The 18,113-nt window shown below is 41.6% G+C and overlaps 1 long non-coding RNA gene across 1 annotated transcript in view; it reads left to right on the top strand.

Moving 5' to 3' along the window:
• The first annotated feature begins 538 nt into the window (after window positions 1-538).
• LOC139042589 (uncharacterized) overlaps window positions 539-18,113 on the top strand; it is a 37,641-nt gene continuing 20,066 nt past the window's right edge. The window contains exons 1-2 of the long non-coding RNA XR_011499493.1: window positions 539-642; window positions 7,716-7,828. This is a non-coding gene — a long non-coding RNA (uncharacterized lncRNA). The remainder of the gene's footprint in view (window positions 643-7,715; window positions 7,829-18,113) is intronic.

Below are 18,113 nucleotides of genomic sequence, written 5' to 3'. Positions count from 1 at the left end.
CATTTCCAGTAACTTCCTGGGAAAGGATTTGGGAGGTAAACCTTTGGAGATTCTACAAGTCTGCAAAGTGTATCTACCTTTACACACTGATGGTTTGGCTACATATGGAATCCTAGGTTGACTGTCATTTTCCCTAAGAACTATGTAGACTTTTCTCCGTTATCTTTCTGTATTCCTCTTGAGAAATTTAATGGCATTCTGACTACTGGTCCTTTGTGAGTCAATTGTTTCTCTCTCTCTAGAAGCTTTTAGAATCTGTTCTTGATCTTGGTGATTTGAAATACAGTGATATGCCTTTGTGTGTGGCATTTATGGCTAGCCGTCCACTGAAATCCTCTCTTCTCTTCCACAGTACAGCGTTGAACCTGGAAGGAGGCTGAGAGATGAGAAACCTCACTTTCCAGTTCTTTTTTGAAAGTGCATGTGGCCACATAACTAGTTCTTATGAATGGAATGTTAGCAGAAGTGATGTGTGCTGTGGGGTGGGGGGCAAGTCTTTTATGAAACAGATTTGCTTCCTCTATGATTTTTCTTTCCCTTTCCATAGACTGGATGCAGATGACAGTGGTGGACTAGGGGATGGCAGGGCCACCAAAGGGAGTCATCATGGGCACTGCACTCATGACGTGGAAGAGCTCCGAGGTAAGTGAGATACAAACTTCTATTGTGTTTGAGCCATTATATGTTTCTGGGTCTTTTTGTTTGTTTGTTTGTTTGTTTGTTTACCATGGTGTATTTTACTTTAGCTAACATAGTATGGGTCTATTTTCATATATTTTGTTGGCACTTTGTGGGTCCTACTTATCATTATGGAAATACGTCCTCTATGGGGAATTTTCTTTTACTATTTCTGTGAGAATATATTCCACTTCACTTTCTCAGTTCCTTCTTTCTAGATCACCAATTAGGCAGATGTGGGGGTCTGAATCAATACTCTAATTTTCTCTTTTTTTTCTTTTCTGTCGTTCAGACTTTTCTTTTGGGGGGAATAGGTGCAGATTTGCGATGTCCTCAAGTTTGTCTTTGACATGTCTATTAAATCTTTAGTTATATCACAGTTGTTCTCTGAATGTCCTTTTTCCAGCATGTGGTTCTTGACTCATGCTGCAATATCTCTACTTATCTCTCTGTAGGTATTAATTATAAGTGTTTTCAGGTTTTCTTCTGCTTGTTACATTTTCTCTGTTTCCTCTAAATTTCTTCTACCTGCTTGTTTGTTTAGGTCTCTTTTTTTAATATTAGAGGCTTCTGTTTCAACGACTACTAATGTTTGAGTGTCTCTCCATAGAAATGAGGGAGGCATTACAAAGCTGACTAGGGGGCCAGCCCGGTGGCCTAGTGGTTAGGTTTGCATGCTCTGCTTTGCCAGCCTGGGGTTTGTGGGTTCAGATCCCAGGCACAGATCTGTCCACCGCTTGTCAAGCCATGCTGTGGTGACATCTCACACACAAAATGGAGGAAGACTGGCACAGATGTTAGCTCAGGGACCATCTTCCTCACGCAAAAGAGGAAGATTGGCAACAGATGTTAGCTCAGGGCCAATTTTCCTCACCAAAAAAAAAATTTAAAAAATATCTGATTGGAAAATCTTTGTGCTTGGGTGAGTGCCTTGTGTGGGCTTCACTGTAGTGTGATGAGGTGACAAAGTGGCTTTTTCATTAGGATATCCTATAATGTCATTATCTGCAGGTCTGTTTCCTTGGATTAAGTAGTTCTCCTCGGAAAGGCATCCTCCAGTCAATAGCTTTGGAGAGTAGGCCTGGCTGCTGGCCTTCTAGGTGAGGGGTAGGAATAGGGAAAGGAAACTGTCAGGGTAGAGGGGCTTTCACCATTCTCCATGGACACTCTCACTTAATCTCCTGTTTTCACTCTGTATCTCACGCTCATCCTCAGGGCTGCAATCTTCTTTACAGAGAAACCGCCCCATCTCCTGTGGGCTTCAGGAAAGACTGGTACTAGCCTGGCTTCTTAGCTTGTATGTGGCGGGATTCATGGTTTTAGTCGTCCCTATACAAATGTTTAACCAATCTTCCTGTTCCCCAACTTCGAGGGTACCAGGTGCCTCCAAGTGTCTGAGTCTGAGGCTCTGAGGCAGGAATCACTTGTCTCTTGTTGTCATCTCACATTAAAGGCTCAGATCTCAGCTTTTTCTGTTCTACTAAGTCTGCTAATCATTGTTCACTGAGGTCAGCCTGTGGCCGAGTGGTTAAGTTCGCACGCTCCGCTTCAGCGGCCCAGGGGATTTGCTGGTTTGGATCCTGAGTGTGGACATGGCACCGCTCATCAGACCATGCTGAGGTCGTGTCCCACACAGCACAACCAGAAGGACCCACAACTAGAATGCACAACTATGTACTGGGGAAGAAGAAGAAAGGGAAAAAAAAGAAGATTGGCAACAGATGTTAGCTCAGGGGCCAATCTTTAAAAAGAAAAAAAGGGGGACCGCCCTGGTGGTGCAGCAGTTAAGTGTGCACGTTCTGCTTTGGCAGCCCAGGGTTTGCAGGTTCAGATCCTGGGTGTGGACCTGGCATGCTTGGCAGGCTATGCTGTGGTAGGTGTCCCGCATATAAAGTAGGGGAAGATGGGCATGGATGTTAGCTCAGGGCCAGTCTTCTTCAGCAGAAAAAGAGGAGGATTGGCAGCAGATGTTAGCTCAGGGCTAATCTTCCTTAAAAAAAAAAAAATCTGAAAAAAGAAAAAGGATTGTCCATCAATTTTTCAGCTTCTAAAATTTTGTCAAAGTCTTTTATTTGGTGTCATCACATCTCCTGTTCTCTTTGTCCCTGTGGGATTATATATTTCTATTTCTTCTCTGTCACATTAGTGGCATTCCTGCAGAGAAAGAAGATAGAGACACATATGTTCAATCTGCCACGTTTAACGTAAAATATATGTGTTTGGATTTTTAAGGAGTTTGGAAAATATTTTATCTCGTGATCCCAAGAGGAAAGAAGAGACCAGACAGGTGGGGGAAAAGGTGTTATTAAAACTTCAACTCATGCTTTATTCCTTGTCATTTTACTGAAAAGTTTCCTGGGATATCCAGTTCAAAGCTCTTCCTGGGCTGGTCATTCAATGAGAAATACAGAACTCTCCTTTCATCTTCTTGGAAAGTAACGTTAGACTTTAAGACATTAAATTCCTCACTTCATCCATAGAATATATTGCTCATATAAGTTGTAAATAAACTGTGGTAATCAGATCCACCACTGAGTGGATTGTTTAAGCTCTCCTGCAGGGTGGGAAACCTCAGACCCTTGGACCTAGGTATTCACCCAGCTGACAATTCAAATTAAAGAAGAAAAATGTTGGCTCCATGGATTAGAACCCAAAACACACTTTGAAGCCTAAATTCTATCTTTATATTGTTTCACACAAACATCTTTTCTGCTAATTCGAATTAAGTTATTTGAGGCAGAAGCTAGGTACATACTTCTTCTGTGTATTTTTGTTCACCCGTCCAGGAGTAGTTTTTTTTTAAACAAGCAGTGTTTTTTAAAAAAAATTTCTTTCTTTCTTTCTCTTTTTTTGGTGAGGAAGATTGGCCCTGAGCTAACATCTCTTGCCAATCTTCCTCTTTCATTTATTTTTTTGGTGAGGAAGATTGGCCCTGAGCTAATATCTCTTGCCAATCTTCCTCTTTTATTTATTTTTTTGGTGAGAAAGATTGGCCCTGAGCTAACATCTCTTGCCAATCTTCCTCTTTTTTTTTTCTCCCCCAAATCCCAGTACATAGTTGTATAGCCTAGTTGCAGGTCATTCTAGTTCTTCTACATGGGATGACACCACAGCATGGCTTGATGAGTGGTGCTAGGTCTGCGCCCAGGATCTGAACCAGGGAACCCTGGGCTGCTGAATTGGAGTGTGCAAACTTAACCACTTGGCCACAGGGCTGGCCCCCCAGGAGTAGTTTTTAAAGTCTTCTTTTCTATCCTGCCAGTGTCAGCATCTCCTGTCAAAAATGCACATCTACTAAATCCTGATCTCTGTGGAAGGGTCTTGGAATCAGACTCATGACAGCACCCAAGGTGATTCTTATGACTCTAAAATTTGAGGCTCACTGCCTCACATGGTGCTAAGTTGTGCAGACACTTTTAAATCTTTGTTTAATTAAGTAAATCTTAATCCTGTAACATACACAATTGAAATTTATTTACTTAAAAAGAGAATTACGACAGTTAAGAATGATTAGGCTTTGGTAAGCAGGTCCCGATGAAGTCTAAGCTTCAGGAAAACATCCTTCCAAAATGGAGCCATGACTATTTCCTAAGACGGGAATAATTGCCTCTTGAGGTTTTAGGGTTATCTGTTCTTTAGTTCAAAGAATCAATGTGAACAGGCCCAGTGCTCTGTCTCCTTTTGGACTATTCTCATGCTTTGGTTGGTATTGCTGCTCCAGTTATGTGTTGCTGTGTCATAAATCACCCCAAACTTAGTAGCAGAGACAACGGCCATCATATTATGCGCATCGATTCTATGAGCAGGAATTTGGATAAGGCACAGACGAGTGGCTCCGTGATGTCTGGGGCCTCAGCTGGAAAGACTCAGAAACGGCTGCGCCTGGAATCGTGAGGGGACTTCTTCACTCACGCGTTTGAGTGGGGAAGCCTGGAAGCCTGGGCTCAGCTGAGACTAACGACCGGGGTACTGGTCTCTCCATGTGGCTGGGCTCCTACAGCCTGGGGCTGGGTTCTGAGGGGGACTGTTTCCCGGGAGGCCACTTCAGGAGAAGCAGGCAGAGGCCGCATGGCCTTTTATGACCCAGCCTCAGAAGTCACAGAGTGTCACTTCCGCCCTAACATAGAGTTCAACGCAGTTACAAGTCCGTCCCAATCAAGCTGGTAGTGTGGCACATAGACCCCACCTCTTCATGGGAAGAGCGTCAGAGAATTTTGAGACTATGGGTTAAAAGTACCACAATTACTAAATTAAGAAGGACTCCTCATCATTCAATTCCTAAAATCTTTTCTTAGCCCTTTGTTGGATCTTTACAATTTATAAAGAAGAGTATTTGGCTGCTTTTCTGGTGAAGACAAATATAGCCAAATACTAATCCTCTACATTCTCATTTTCATATGTAATTTTCACAACCATTGTCAAATGTTGATATGATCACTCCCGTTGAACAAATGAAGACGCTGAGACACTGAGAGGTTGAGTGGCTTGGCCAAGGTCACACAGCTGTGGCAGTTCTGATGCCAGAGCACAGGCCCTTGACAACATCATCTTGGCAGCACTTCCAGATTCGTGTGAGACCCTCTCAGAGCGAATCCAAGGAAGGTTGCATAATCTAAATGTCATTGGTGAGAGCCGAAGTAAATTTGTAATCCCACTCTATCAAATACCCGAAGCCTCTGAAAAAGTTGCTTTTGGCTAAATGATAGCTGGATCATAAACCTTATAACATCTTATGAAAGCACTCAGGGGCTACAAATTTGTAAGGTTTTTATTTCCTATGGAAAAAAGAAAATGCTCTCAGTTGCACTCTGCTGCTGAATTTTGACCAGGGAGTAAAAGATGCCTTTCTCCGTGAAAAAGGGCAGAACTCTCCCATTTGTTTTTCCCTGAGGGGTTGACAATTTGGTCTAATTTTTGTGATAAGCTAACTAAGGGTCAGGGAATGTCAGGAGAGAAAAAGGCAGCAAAACCGTGGACAGAAAGAGGAAAGTCTGGTGTCAGCTGGGGACCATAAATAGAACGCCAGCCCAGGAAGGTCAGACCCAGGGGACGCGGAGTTAACAGTCTCAAATCAGCTAAAGCTGGACTCAGAATCTGCGCCAGCTCCCATCAAAATTTGGCTAATGAAGCTGAAGTCCACATTGGAGATAAAAAGCTTTAGCTGGGGAAGCTGCAAAAGTCACCTTTTAGTGAATAAAAACAGTGAGGATATCCCAGCTTGCACGTCCCCTTCTCTAAGGCCTGTGTAATAGTTGATGGACGAAGAGGCAAGACTGGAGGTGGGTGTTCACTCCACTAAAGGTTTGCTTACGATTCACAGAAACAAGAACCGCAAAGTCCTAAGAAGGAGTTTGGAAGCAAGAAAGAACAAGGCAAACTCAAACTCATTTTTTAATTTCTTAGATTTCTCTGTTTCTATGGAGAGAAGATGTTGTACTAATTCTCTGCTTGAAGACGTGGGAGCATCTCTTCTTGACATTAGGATTTCCCCAAACCCATGAGTTATATGTTTACTTGCTCTCTATTTGCCATATGTTGCTTAAATTTGTAGATGCAAATCATAGATAATTGTCACTTAAACTTCTTCCCATTCTGAGCAGCCTAGATAAATCTTACGAAGCTCCAGGTCAATCAATAATGTTTATTTAGCACTGTTTTTTGTGCCCACTATTGTACTAAGTTAAACGATAACAGATATGTGGAAAAAGTACTGTATACCCTGTTCTTTGTCGATGGAAGATGTCCTTAATTGGTTACTGCGCACCAAACCTGACCTTGGCCCTTTTTCAACACGTTTCAGGTAGCCATTCACGTTTAATACAAGTTGATACTTAAAGTGAAAACTAAGGTATTATTAACTGCTGGCAGTGAATAGGGAAAAAAATGACCAATTTGGACTCACTGTGGGATAGGTCAGATTGACTTACGGAAATGAAATGTCTGGAGGTTTGCCTAGTGGTGTAGTGGTTAAGTTTGCGCGTTCTGCTTCTGCAGCCTGGTGTTCACCAGTTCACATCCTGGGTGTGGACCTATACACCGCTCATCAAGCCATGCTGTGGCTGCGTCCCACATAGAAGAACTGGAAGGACTTACAACTAGGATATACTACTATGTATTGGTGCTTTGGGGAGGAAAAAAAAAAGGAAGATTGGCAAGAGATGTTAGCTCAGGGCCAATCTTCCAAAAAAAAGAAAAAAAAGAAATGAAATGTCTGGTAATAAGATATCTCATAACAAATAGAGGTCAACTCTGAACTAGGTATAGCAGATGCTGTTGGTGGTCCACCAAGGGCTGCCTGAGATTTCTTGCACCTGTGGATACGCCCGTCCCCACCCCCAACAAGTTCCCTTAAGCACCTGCATCTTCTTCTTTCTCTTCCTGAGGGTTTTCTCCAGTGTTACTAGAGCTGGCTCAGCTGCGCAGGCTAAACCAGAAAATGTGAGGGAGCTAATGGCCTGGGAGGTGATCTTCATTCAGTAGAGATGGGAATGTGGACAATGCCCCAGCCTCCCTATTCTCTGGTTGGGAGGGTCCTGATGTTTGTCTCCACGAAGATTGAGCCCCTCTCACTTTTTATTGACTCTTCTCCCTTCTTCGTCTCACTTTCCTAACTTCCTAACATGTCTTCCTGGGTTTACCTTCCAAATAATCTATCTGCCTCTGAGTCCTTATCTTCTGTCTGCTTTTCGAGGAGCTCAAAGTAAGGTTTTAGACTAACAAACTATTATAAGAACCATTTTAAAAAGCAGATAATTTTTATAATCAGAATCACTTTTAATGTCTATATGGGAATCATTGATCTTATTATACAATTTTTAGAGTTGGATGGGCCAGTGGGAGATTATACTATTTTTCACTATTATTCATTTCCTCTTCCTGAAGGAAGATTGTACAACCCTACTCTACTGACCTCAGAAGTGGCTGTGTGTCATGCTTTGGCCAATGAAATGTCGGTGGAAGTGACATGCATCACTTCCTAACAAAGGCTTGATGAGCGAGCTCATGGCTTTTCATATCTTTTTTCCCTCTGCCATAAGGCAGGCAAAGTTCCAGATGAAGCTACACTGTCAGCCTGAGCCCCGGAGTGAAGATGATTGACACGGAGCGGAGCCTCAGCTGAACCACGATAGACGTGTACAATGAACCAGAGGTAGATCGCGGAGACTTCGGAGTAATTTGCTGGCACAGCGTGACTTAGGCTAAATATAGGATCTTTAAAAATAATTTAGTCCAGTGGCCCCCGATCTTGGTTAATCATAAGCTTTAGTAGGGTGCATTTTACACTTAGAGATTTAAAATTCTTACTCTAATTCAGTAGGTTTGAGGCAGAAAGCAAGAATCTGTATTTTAAAAATCTCCCTGGATGGTTGTAATGATCTCGCTTGTTGAAACCAACCATATTGCTTATTTCAAAGGTGAAAGGAGACTGACAACTTGAAAAGTTGCCTATTCTTTTAACTAATTTATAAAAAAATATCATTGTGATGTAGGTCAGAGTTTGACTTATTTATAAAATCTTTTCTCCTGAAGAGAAAAAAAGCAAGCTTAATTGTACACCTGAATAAGGGCAAATTCTGAATTAGTATTGTCCAAATTAATAAAGTGTAATTGTATGTCATATGTAGGCCATCTGGGTTCAAACCTAATCAAAAATTATAAATGCAGTTTGTTACTAAGGCCATGAGTGGGCCAGAAAGGCAAAGAGTAGAGTTTTAATAACAGAGAATAAATCTGTTACATAGATGAGCACGGAAAAATAGTCTCCGTCTTTGCTAGTGAAAGATTATAGGTACACAGGAAGAACTCATCGTGGAGACCAGATCAAGTTGAAGGTGGTTCAAGGGCATCTGATGAAATTTTCTAGCCTCACACCTGACGGCTATATGCCATTCACTTGTCTGAGTCACCCTATATGTTTACACTGTAGAAATTATGTGTTCAATTCAGCTTTACTTTTTACATTGTATCTACTCTGGGGAAGACACTTTAATAGATGCTGCTGGTGTCATAAGTCCTCTCAACGGGGAGAGGGTGGAGGTAAAATATTGGTCCACATGTAATGTTAATAGTCAAGGGTATTGCTAGGTGACCCACAGGACTCACGCTGCCTGGGCAGCTCTGAAAGGCGAGTGATTTTCCCAGCCTGCACTTCTGCACTACCACTCATCCTGGTCTCTTGCCACCTGGCATTGGACACTACCATGTTTCTCAACCTGATCTCTCCAAGGCTCCCCAAGGAACCCCACAATTCATCGTGCCTCCAGATTCGACGCTATCGATAAATCTCTTTGCTTGAAACTTCTTTTTCTCTTAGATTTTACAATACTATACTATTCATTACGTGTCTGCTGCAGACTCACCCTGTGCTTTAGGGATGTAACAATAAGAGCTTTCATTTATTGAGTACTTGTTACATGCCAGGGACTTGATACATTGATATAATTTTATTTAAAACTTACAGCAATTCATTGAAGTAGCTAATATTATCTCCACTTTCCGTAAGAGGAAATTGATGTTTAGAGAGTTTCGTCTTACCCACAGTCACGCAAGTACGTCTCAGAGGTGAAACCCAAACCTGTGTTGAACTCTAAACCTGGGTTCTTCACCACTCACTCCAACAGCGTGTCAGGACCCCTTTACTTTTAAAATTATTAATAATCCAAGGGGCCGGTCTGGTGGCGTAGGGGTAAGTTTGCACGCTCTGCTTTAGCGGCCTGGGGTTCACCAGTTTGGAACCTGGGCACAGACCTATGTACCACTTATCAAGCCATGCTGTGGCAGGCATCCTACATATAAAATACACGAAGATGGGCACAGATGTTAGCTCAGGGCCAATCTTCCTCAGCAAAAAAGAGGAGGATTGGCGACAGATGAATGTTAGCTCTGGGCTAAGCTTCCTCAAAAAAAGAAAAAAATTATTAACAATCCCAAGGAGTTTTTGTTTATGTTAGCTATAAATATCTATTGATATTTATACTAATAAAGATTTAAAAAGAACATTTAATAATATTTATTAATTCATTTAAAAATAATAAACCCATTATACATTGACATACAGAGCGTTGTGAGACATAACTCTTGCTAAACAAAAACTGTAGTGAGAAAAGTAGCATTGCTTCACGTTTTCACGGCTCTTTAGTGTGTGGTTTAACTGAAGAGAGCTGGATTCTCACATCTGGGTCTGCCTTCAGTCTGTTGCTGTGGGATGTTTTGGTTGAAGTATAGGAAGAAAATCCAGCCTCACACAGATACATAGTTGGAAAAAGGAGGATTGTGATGGTATTTTCACATAATTGTAGGTTTCCTCCTTTGATAGTGCACAATATGCAACAAGTATAGTTTTCTTAAAGGTTAGCTGCAGTGTGGAATCTGAAACCGTAGCGGTGAACTTGTGCTCTTTCACATTAAAATGCATTGGTCTGCTTTGCATTTTGAATGGATCTTTTGCTTGTGTGTGAAGCTGGCCCAAGGCTTCACTTACATCACTGCCCTTAATAATATTCCAGGGAAACGAAACAAATTATGAAACATGAAACTAAGCATCAATTTACTTGAAAACAGCCAGCAAGTTTCTAAAGCAACTTGATGAGAACTGATGATAAAACTACAAACCCTTTAGGGAAATTTCTGTTTTTTATGCCTATTGACTCAGACTGTGGACTTGGAGCTGTCTGGATAATTCTACGAGGCTGATAGATCTATTTCCTAGATGCCAATGTATCCACTTGATTTGGCATTAAATGTACATAGCTATTCATCTTTTGCCCTTAACCACCTAATTAACTTCATTACCACTGGTAGTTTTCAAATGCTCCAGGTCAAGACTTTGGAGTTCTAATTTATTTTGGCAGCATCTTAAAAATGTTACTTTGCCCTTCTATGGCTTCTTTCCACCAAACCATTCAGCATAGGTGGTATTTCCCTGCTATGGATTCTCTCTCTTTCACAGAATGGCGACTCCTCTATACTCGTTACGTTGCGCAAGGCTATTGAGAATGAACGTCCACAATGGGCCAGATCATTTTGATTTTGTTTTTTTTTTATTTGAATGATAGATATGTTATGACTATGCATAAGTAGATCAGGGCTGAAGCCCACTCTAGTTGATTCCCATGCCAGGCAGGAACATGTGACAAATTTTCATATTAGAGTCTTTTTCTTTCTCCAATTGCCAAAGAAGTGAAGGATATAAATAATTTTCAATAAGATATTTTCTATGGATTAAAATAGAATTATTGCTCATGAAAAGGTGAAAGCATACTAGCATTTCTATAATTTGGTTGGTTCTTATATGTCTTATTTTTGCTCAAGAGGCAAGAGTCTGTCATCTTTATATATTCCGGAGGCTTGACAATGACAAAAGGAGACTGGGTTTATAACTAACTTGCAAAAGTGCGTAAAACACAAGACATTTTTATATGGAGTGTTGTTTACCTTTAAAAAAATTACAAGTGTTTCAGTGTCCTCTCAAACATGTCTACACACCTGTGAGGCAAGCTCCTTCCTTAACTGTGGGTCAAGCAAATATATCAAAACTGGCTACTTTTCCTCTTTTTAGTAAGGTAAAATTCTGAATACGTTTGTAAGGCCTCTCGTACTGGCCTTTGTTGGACTGGTAAGTAATGTTGACAGCTGGAACTTCCCATTTTCAGGACCCTTTATAAACCTCTCAGGAGCCTTGTTTTTTCTGCAAGTGGCAAACCCAGGTAGAACCGAGTAGAGAGATTTATTTGAACGGAGGATAGCAATCCTAGCTGGCCCAGGGCTTCTTGTACATCCCTGACCTTTGTAATGTTTCCTTGAGCTCTTTGGCTAATGGGATGGCGTGTGAGTCCTTGCCTTCGTGACTTCCCTTCATCTTTCATCTAAGGTTCTCAAGGAGCCTTTTAAGATGAGAAGGGATGCAGCACATGCATGAGTCCTTCAGCCCTTCTATGCACAGCCAACTTCAGCTCCTTTTTAAAGACACGGTCCACATCTCACCTCCTCTGGGAGAACTTCCATCATCATCTTTCCCCTCTTCTGCTCTGGATCTTCTTTCATGGCATCTTTCTCATGCCTCCATCATAGCACAGTCCTTACACTGTGCAAAACAGTCCTTAATTATCTATCTTTCTACGTCTTGAGATAGAAGTCTCCTTCATTTCTTTATCTCTCACTCTTGGTGCTGTGTCTGCTACAGTCAGTGATCTGATCCAGTGGTCCTAAACTGGTCCTACAGTACCTGGCGAGAAGTCTATCAAGAGTCATGGCTTAGCTTTCGTGACTTCAGAGAATTCAGCAAATCAAAAGGAGAGCCTAGGCCTGAGCTGCTGAGGGAAAAAAAGAAAGAAAGACAGAAAGAAAGAAGTTCAATAGTTTTTCAGGGAACCAGGGGCAAGAGTCACAGAACCTAAGAGAGCACTATCTCCACCAATATTGTGTAGCTAGGTCTGTAAAAAAAAAAAAGTGTTGGTTGCTAGGATAGATGAACCAAATTTCATACTTTAAGCTAAGAATATCCTAGGGGAGAAATGGACTTATATTATCTGTACAGTTTTCTCTGATCAAATGTTCTATTTCAACCCCATTATATAAATTCTAATTACCAACTATATTGATAGAGAATGAAAAAAAGTCTTTCAATTGCTATGAGTTTTGGAGGGATTAGGGGTGGGGGAGTAGATTTTTTCAGTAAGACATGAAGGGGAAGAAAAGTAACCCATATACTGAAATCCACAGGCTCATTGGCAGCCGCTGCCTGAGCTCTCGCAGCACCCAACTGAAGAGCACAGTGGCCACATTGATAACACTGTGATGAAATCTGGGCTCTCCTTTTTCTGCTTTTAAAATAAATTATCAGCTTTTTGAGGATTACTAAATAAATATAATTTATTTAATATTGGCTTTTTGGGCACCGGTACAATACTTAGCACATAGAAAGTGCCCAGTAAATATTCTTCTGAGAGATTCACCCTGAGTAGCCATGTGGTGGTCTCTTCTCTCCAGTGAGTAATGGTAACTTTTGCTTCTTATTTTCCCATCTCAGCCCATCATCTAAGTCCATCTTAAATCACTGGATTTGGATTTGTGGGTTCTTTATTCTTAGAGTCTGAGGAAATCTGTGGATGTAGCTAGATGAAGACAGAAAAATCTTCAAAGAATAATCCTGTCTACATGCTGGCAATGAGGAGGAACTCTTTAAAACCAAACTTCATGTGATAAGTTCCAAAGAGGAGACTTTCTATTTCTTTTCACTTTGAGCAGGCATAAACCCAGGCTGGGTATCTTCTTCATCTCACTGCCTCAGGCATCTTCCTTGATTCAATTTTATCTTTCATAAAAATTGCAAGTCTGAGGAGAAAGGTGAGGGTTGAGGTCTTAAGCAAACACACCAAGATATTGGAATGTTCAAAATATGTACCTCAGACGGCGGTTTGACAGTTGAAGAGACTATGATGAAAAGCTTGACAAAGTGGTTGAAATCAATTTAGCTCTCCTTCATTTGTTCTGTGGTGAAGAAAATACAGTTCACATTATTTCGGTAAAAATATTTTGAAACAAGTGGTTTGTTAGGAGTGTGAATGAAATTTACCACTGAGTCATAAAAAAAAAATCGAAAAAACCACAAAACAAAAAATCCCACCCCAATTTAGCCCTAAGCCACATAGGAACCGAGGTGCCGCCATTTTAAGAATAGATACGCATACTGAGTTTCTCCCCACAAATCCTCTGGTGAATTAAGATCTGAGTTCTCATTTTTGGGTCTCGTTTAAGCTGGTTTAACACTAGTGGGTAGAAGTGCTGAATTAGCTTTGTCGTAGTTTTCTCACTGTGTTTAACCTAGGGCAGTGCTTTCCAGATTTTTATACCAACAGAACTGTTTCCACTTGGGTGCCCACAGAAAAAGACTTTGAGACAGATTCCTAGTGCAAAAGAATCTATTTGAGAAATGTAGGAGACACCAGGAAGGAAGTGGGGAAGTGAGACAGAGTAGGGAAGGCAGCCAACATAATGTACCTTATCAAGCCAGTTACTACCAATGGCCACTGACACTTAATCCCAGAGGGAGATCTGGAGAATAGTACAGAAGACACACGCCAGAGATCTCCCACCTCAGGGGTGAGGAATAGCTATATCTGTCTTAGTCTGCTCAGGCTGCCATAACAAAATGCCATAGATTGGGTGGCTTAAACAACAGGAGTTTATGTCTTACGGTCTGGAGGCTGGGAAGTCCAAGATGGAGGCTGGGAAGTCCAAGATGGAGGTTCGGGCTGGTTCAGGCCGGTGAAGTTCCCTGCCAAGGGGCTCGCTTCCCGGCTCGCAGACGGCTGCCTTCTCATTGTGTCCTCAGATGGCAGAAAGAAGGTTGGGGTAGCAAGCTCTTTGGTGTCTCTTCTTATAAGGGTGCTAATCTCATCATGGCACTATCTAGACCTAATGACCTCCCAAAGACCCATCTCCACATACTGTCACATTGGAGGTTAAAGCTTCAACATATGGATTTGGGTGGGTGGATGGGGCACAATTCAGTTTGTAGTAATATCTCTAGTTCTGTATTTCTATCTTTATCATCTCTCTCTATCTACACTCTCTCTCTGTCTCTTTCTCTAGGGAGCTGACTGTTCCCCACTCCTACCAGTCATTGGTTGAGGGCTACAGCAGAGGGTTTATTCTAGGAAGGCCAGCCTACTATTTGCTCAGGCAGAGTGGGTTTCAGAGAAAAGCCCTCAGGCCACAAGATTCAGCGAGGTAGGTCAAAGTTGGCCCATAGGTGCTGAGGGCACCAGCATAAGTTGTCACCCCAGAGGGACCTACTCTGCCTCTACTACAGTAACCATTTGATTTCTGAGACGGCATTCCTATGTCACCCACAGAAAGTGTGAAAATTTTTAGAAGTTTTATCTTTTAAGATACAAATAAATGCAAAATGTACATTTTCTGTACTATATTTGGAATTAATTATAAATATAAAATTATGTTTAAAATTGCTTATCAGTTGAGGAACTTGACCTTTTCTTCCAACGTAAAAATTCTTTAAATGAAAGAGAATGTCTTAGCCTGGCTTCCTTTGAAAGTGGAGGCTAGGACAAGTCCTGCATGCTGTGGTTTCTTTGGGACTAATTGCAGAGGCCAGAAGAGAAGACTATGGGGGCAGGAAATCAGGAAGCAAGGAAAGTCAAATAAGGATGAGTTATCAAGTTGGCCACTGCTGGAGGTTGACTGGTGCTTGATCTTGCTGGAATCTTCTGGGGAGCCTATGAAATACCTTTCAGAACTGTCCAATACAGGACTGAGAGATGGAAGCATTTATCCATTGTCTTCTGTTCCTCCGTGGTTGATGCTGGCCCCACAGGCAGTAACTGTGCTGCTCTCAAGATGGTGCGTGCCTGAGCCACGATCGGCTGCACAAAAGCCCTGGCGCAGGACTGAGGGGTAAGACGTAACGGGCCAAGGAGGGCTGCTGTCAGATTGCATTTTGGAAACTGGTGGAAGCCTGCAGAGGACTGGTTTCTGCCATAGTGGCTGAAGTCAGGGGTGGGCTAAGAAGATGTACGACGGTGCATATCAAGGACAAATAGAGGGATGCTTTCAGGAACATGGGACGAGGAGTTGGGGATGCTAAGGGGCATGCCCTAGGGTGATGTGTGGCGTTATTGAATAGCTACCTCTTTGCCAAGATCCGGCACTCCTTTGCTGAATCCAGATGCTTTTTCGTTTTTTGGCGAGAAAGATTAGCCCTGAGCTAACAGCCATGCCCGTCTTTCTCTACTTTATATGTGGGACGCCTGCCTCTGCATGGCTTGATAAGCAGTGCATATGTCTGCGCCCGAGATCTGAGCCGGCAAACCCCGGGCCGCCAAAGTGGAGCATGCAAACTTAACTGCTCCACCACCAGGCTGGCCCCATTCCTCTTTTTGCTTGAGGAAGACTGTCCCTGAGCTAACAATATAGATGCTTTTTCTATTCAAAGAAAAGGTGGGGATTTAAAAAGCATTCTTCCTTTCCCCTCACAATCACCTATTAATTTTACATTGTTATATAAATATAATATGTTAGCTCTTCAAAGTTATTTATTAGAGTTGTAAAAATTAAGACCACTGGGATCTGTTAATAAAGATTCAAGCTATAAAACTCATTTTTCTTTTAAAATATAAAAACATTAATATTATGTATATGTTTTGCATAACAAACCAGAACCTGTAATTATTTGTGAGTAGTCTTCAATAGGACTCTATCCGCAGCCTAGTCCACATCCTTCATGGTATTGTTGATAGTAGAGTCTTGCTTTTTGAGATACACATAAGGGCGCAGTGATGGAGAGGTAGTCTAACTCCCGCTCTGCTGGCAGCTAGGGCTCCCTCCAACCCCAGACCCAGAGGGACCAGGGAGAACCACTTATTGGAGTGAGTATTTGATATGTAGTGTCATAGAGTAATCAATACCACATTAGCTGCTGCTGTCTATCTCAGTAGTATTGTCTGTGAAATGGGCTGGCCTGACATTGGACCCAGAGGGAAAGAAACGAAAGCCTCTGATCAAAGGATGCTCTCTTTTATTATACAGAGAGAGAAAATGCACGTAAACCAACATTTAAATATTTGATTTAAGCATTTGGTTTTGTTGGCTTAAATACATTATGTGCTTTATTATGCCAAAGACAGAAATCTTTTCAAATCAAGATTCTGGAAGGCCTTTTCAACTTGTGTGATCTGGAGAAGACATCCTAGTACTGTTTTTTCAGTCATTCCTGATAATTATTACTACTGAGTCCTAATGAAAAGAATTAGAAAACATCCCTTTATTTGAAACTGCTTCAAATCAGAAGGCGTAAAGGACTTCCTCATCCATAAAATAGGTACGATAATTGTGTCTTCGGTTTGGTGTTCATAATGAGGTTCGAGCAGTGCTTGTCACCTGGGAAGCTCTCTGCAAACGTTAGTTATTAGCATTATGTTTATGTACTGCGACCCCCTTGGATATCAGATAGTTATCTAAATCTAGGTAGTAAAAATATTCAAACATTCCAGCAAATAACAGTCTCCATAAAGATGCTATTAACAACATTACAACTATCTTTAAACCCAAAACTTTAAAATCAGGTGTAATGCATACTTTTGAAAATTAAACGTATGGAAAATCTAAGTCATATCCTCAATTATTCGTCAGATAGCCTCAATGTATAGATTCCGGATGAAATGTATCAGGCAAGAATTCGTTCATTTCTTCAGCAGATTGTTAGTGAGTTCCTACAATGTGCCAATGTATTAGGTGCAGAAGATTCACAGGGACCATGACAGAGTCCCTCCGGGAAGCTTAAGCTGTGATGAGGAAGACAAGACAATGAAAAAGCAAGTAAACACATAAACAAGGTAGTTACAGGCTGTAATAAGGGTTGGGGAAAAATGAACAGAGTAATGAGACAAACAGGAGCTGTGGGAGGCCATTCCAGACGGAGGTGGTGAAGACTTCTCTGAGGAGGTGATGTTTGTGCTAAACTTTAAGAATGAGAATAAGCCAGTCAAGTGCAAGGATGGAGGACAGAGGTAGTAGAGAGGAAGTATTTCAAGTAGAAAGACCAGCAAATGCAAAGGCTTAGCAGTAAGAAAAGGTTTGGTGTGTGGAAGCAATGGGAAGGACCATAGCGACTAAAGGGGTAAATTGTATGGAGAGAGGTGGAAGAGGAGGATGGTTAGGAATGTGGCTTTATTCTGAGAGAAATGGGATGCTGTTGGAGGGTTTTAAGCAAGGGGTAACACAATCTAACTTACGTTAAAAAATATCTGGCTATTTTGTGGAGCGTGGGTAGTCGGTGTTGCGGAAGTGAGATGAAACAAAAAACCAACTCAGAGATGCTGGAACAGTCCTAGGGGGAGATGGTGGTGTCCTGGAATATGGTGGAAATGCAAATGGAGAGCAGGGAATTGACTTGCAATGTGTTTTGGAGCCAGAACCAACAGGACTTGCACATGGATTAGAAGTTATGGGGAAAGGAATCACTGACTTCAGCTTGAACAACTCAGTGGTTCTGTTTCCTGGAGTGGGAAAGACTTGGGGAAAGAGCTATGTTTTTATCTTATGAGATGGCTGTTACACATTCAAGAGAAGTTTTCAAGTAGGGAACAGCGAGATCTGGACTCAGATCTAGGTGTAAATTTCGGTTCTAATTGTAGATGGTATTTAAAAGTGTGGGACTGAATGTGACCATCACAGGATGCTGCTGAAGAAATAAGTGTGAGAAGAAGAAAAAAATGAGCAAGGATTTGCCAACAAAAGGTGTTTGGTGACCTAATAGATCGGAAAGTTTGAACAGTGAATTGAAAATAAGGAAGCAGATCTAGACAACTCATTCAAGGAGTTTTGCTGTTGCTGTGGAAAGAAGGAGAAAAAGAAAGTGTTTGCTGGGTTGGCGGTATGAGGTCAAGGGAGTTTTCTTTTTTTAAAGATAGGAGATA

The sequence above is a fragment of the Equus asinus genome, chromosome 30 (assembly GCF_041296235.1).
Source record: "Equus asinus isolate D_3611 breed Donkey chromosome 30, EquAss-T2T_v2, whole genome shotgun sequence".
Classification (NCBI taxonomy): Eukaryota; Metazoa; Chordata; class Mammalia; order Perissodactyla; family Equidae; genus Equus; species Equus asinus.
Note: the sequence above shows the minus strand (reverse complement) of the source record. Positions and strands in the feature narration are given on the sequence as shown.